Raw genomic sequence first — 4,027 nt, forward strand, 5'->3', positions numbered from 1 at the left:
TGGGTAGTAGAGAATCGAAGCCTTAAAAGAATGCCTAGAAAAATAACTGTTCATTATTAAAATTCTCCCCAGGGTTCTGATATTTGAATTTGAGGCCACTGGGTCATAAACAAATAGAAGAGCGTTTATTCCAGGGACGGAAGCTCCTTATATTTGTGGAGCTAGGACTGTGGGATCGAGCTCATCGGGACTGTTATTGCTCCCTCCAGCTGTGAAAAGAAATGATGGACCTGCTGGAGAGTAAACCTTGCAAACGGTTTTTGCCCAGTGCTCACAGTTGGGGATCCAAAAATTTGTAGAATTGAGGACTGATACATGTACCACTATGGGTTTCAAAAAGTATATCTTCACTTCTGTGTCTTATAATTTTTTATCCAGGGCAATTTATTTTAATCAAGTTAACTTAGTCAAACCACCTTTTATGTTTCATTATTTTTACAGTCACAGGGGCATCATAAAAATATTTTTAAAATCTGAATTATTGAGAATCTGGAGTGCAAAGTGCCACATTTTTAAGTGTAATCAAAGGCCTGAATTTTTATGACACAAGACATAAATATTTCCAGTACGGTGAGTTGACTCTTGTATCCCACAGCTCTGCTCTATTTATTATTTTGCAGAATAATAACCATTTTAACATTTGATAAAGCATATTTATGACATGTTTCTTAATAAGAAAAATGTCCATTTTAGTATCATTTTATATCTTTTTTAGAATATGCAAGTGTTTACCTATATATCTTATAATAAAAGAAATAAAATCTTTGAAAAAAGTCATTCTTAAACGTTATTCCTCCCCAAACAAGATGATTATGATTACATTGGAGGCCCGATGCATGAAATTCGTGCAAGAGTAGGCCTTCCTTCCCTCGGCACCCAGGACCCGGGCTTCTCTCCAGCAGCCAGCAGTCACCCAGGACCTGGGCTTCCCTCGCGGAGGGAGGCCCCGCCCACCCGCTGCAGCCTGCCAGTCCGTGGCCTGGGCCTCCCTCTTTGGGGCGATCATGGAGCCCGCCCCCTCCCTCCCATTGATCGCCCCATATGTATGGCCCGTGACCTGGGCCTTTCTCTGCCGGGGATCATGGGGTGATGGCTGGGCCCCCGATCAACCGCATTGCACCTGCCTTGGCTGACCTGGCACCAGTGAGTGTCATAGCATGGTCGTCCGGAAGGTCACCTGGAAGGTTGCCTGGTCTAATTAGCATATTATGCTTTTATTATTATAGATATTTTGATAGCTTGTAGAATGCTTTGGGGGTTCTCAGACTAGGGCAGGATTAATCAATTCAAACAAAAAGAACAGGTTTTGGTAAACGGTGAGAGGCTCTTACCTAAGGGGCGGGGTAAGGAAGGGTATGGGGGAGACTTGCTCACAAGGGCTGCTGGGAAGTTATACCAGAAACTTCCATTTGCATGTTACTCTGTGGGCTGCTATGCACGGCATGTGTTTGTATGAGGGGACTAGTGTCAGGTTAAAGCCCCCATCAGGTCACTTGGCCAAAAAAAAAAAATGGATGCAGAGGCAGCATTACTATGGAAGAGCTTAGCTAAACTCCCAACAATAATGTTTGTTGATTACCCTTGTCCCACAGTAGCACTTGCAGACCTGTTGACACTAAAAGATGACTCAAGTTAAGAGCTTTAGCGGACCTGAAATACCCGGCCTCTTCTTTCTGCACAGAGAGAAATGGAGACTCTGGCCAGTGTGGTGGCCCAGGGTGACTTCGTAGCCCAGTTGAGTTGGAACCCAGGGCTCCAGACCCCAGGTCCATGTCTTCCCACAAGAGCACATGCTATGAACCTGAGCCACCTCGGTTGGGCTCAGGGAGGAGTCTGCCACCCCGCGGGGGCCTTCCTTCTTCCTATGCCATCCTCCGAACGTGGCCCTCTCAGGACATCTATCTAAACTTCCTTGCCAGGGGGTCAGGCTCCTGCCAGGAGAAGGAACTGTGTGAAGAGTGTTCATAACTGCAGACACCTTACATCCAGAGGACCCTGGGCTCGGAGTGAAAAGCCTTCGATACTAGTCCCAGCTTTCCTGATCACTAGTAAGCTTTAAAACCCTCACATATAAAATAAGAAAAGTAAGAGCAACACCAAAGGTTTTTTTAAATGACAGGATGAGACAAAAGTGCTGGGTAATCTCTCAAGAGTGTTCAACTCTCTATGGGTTGTTAAAGGGCCATGCACATAGAAGAGGGGAGACAAGTAAAAGTGCTGGGTAATCTCTCAAGAGTATTCAACTCTCTACAGGTTGTTAAAGGGCCATGCACATAGAAGAGGGGATTAGGGGCTGTTTGCATATCAATGCCTTGAAATTGTTTGAGGGAGAACTTACAGGTGTGTGTCTTTGGGAGTAGGAGGGTCTCTCGGTGCCCACCCCCACCTCACCCTTTGGATTCCAGCGTGGAGACACTCACCTACTTGCTGACACACTGGACTGGCCTTGATCATTGTCCCTTGGAATGTAGGAAGCCAGTTAGAAAACATTAGCAGTTGGGAAAATGCCAACACTCCTGGCAGCAGCAGAAGGAACTTTTAATTTTATTTCCTTTATTGTGCCTTTGAGAGGACAGATTGGGCAATGAGAAATGCTATTTTAGGTGTTGAAGACGAGGGCGTTTTTCTCATAAAAAGTCAGTTTGATTTTTTCCATTCCCCTGCTTTTATGCGGAACAGCACTCAACAGATAGACAGAGGGTTTCCCGGGTGCCTCCGGTTCTAACTGTGAGTGTGGGGAAGAAGACAGAAAAGTGCACGCAAAGAATCCACCTCTTGTGACCGAGAAGGGAGATGCAGACAGTGCAGCCATGTGCAAGGGTGGCTGAAAGACAGGATGACATGGCCATGGGGAGGGGGACGCGGAGTCTAGTTGCCCAGGTCTGTAGCCCAGCTCCACCTGTTCCCAGCTGGCTGATGTGGGCAAGTAAAAACTTTTTAAAGCTTGTATTTTTGTTTTCATCTAAATAAAAAAATTTGAGTAAATGAATAAAAAGGGTATTTCCTTCTGGGTTTTTTGTGGGGAACAAATAGAAACATGCATACAAAGTTCGGACACTAGCACACGATGAAAGCTCAACAACTTGTAGCTATGTTGTATTATTTTCTTTATTCAAATGAAAACCAGAGCCTCCTGAAATTAGTTGCTAGGAGGAAGTAGTGAGGGACTGGCTAATAAGATCCTGTCTTTCTTTGTTATTCTCAATTGTCATCATTCCCTAGGGCAATCTTAGTACCATTGGGGTGGGTAATTCAGTTTCCTGTCCTGGCCAAAGGGTGGGCCCAACTCCCTGCCAAAGGAGTTCCCCTTAGCAACTGAAAACAGGTTAAAAATTGGAAAAGGCCTTTATTAAATCCCGAGGTTGCTAAGCAACCTGAAATCTGAATGTAAACAGTAGAGTCTACAATGGCTGCGGTAATTAGCCCTAGTCCCTGGGGGGGTGTACGTTGGGTGCATACTGTCTCAGGCCTTCGGCCTGGATTCCTGGTTTCCAAGCTTCCAAAGCTTGCCTCCAGTAAAGGCTTTCCCTAAGTCCCCTCCCCAGGAACTGCCTCACGGATGTCTGAACGTCAAGACTCAGAGAAGCAGATGCCAGTCCTGCTCTGCGCTTATGGCCTTCCCTCTGAGTCCTAGTTCTTACCGAGTGGGACACTGGCATCTTCCTCCCTTAGAGCCGGGCCCCATAGGTTTCTCCTCCCATGAGGGGAAGCCCTCCTCTTGCTCGGCCACGGGGTTTTATCCGTGAACGTGAACGTCCAGACACAATGTCTCATGCCAACCTTTCCCAAAGTGTGTTCCTGGGGGACCCTTTTGCTATGTATAAAATATGCTTAACAAAACTTACCGTTCTAACTATTTCTCTTAGGTAGAATAGATAGCGACACCATTTTACATTCCGACTAGGAAATGTACAGGGGTTTCAATTTCTACACATCCTTGAAAACATTTCCTATTTTCTGATTTTTAAACATAGCCATCCTGCTGGGTGTGACCAGGTATCTCATTTTGACTTTTATTTGCTTTCCC

This window comes from Myotis davidii, unplaced genomic scaffold (assembly GCF_000327345.1).
Source record: "Myotis davidii unplaced genomic scaffold, ASM32734v1 scaffold317, whole genome shotgun sequence".
NCBI lineage: Eukaryota > Metazoa > Chordata > Mammalia > Chiroptera > Vespertilionidae > Myotis > Myotis davidii.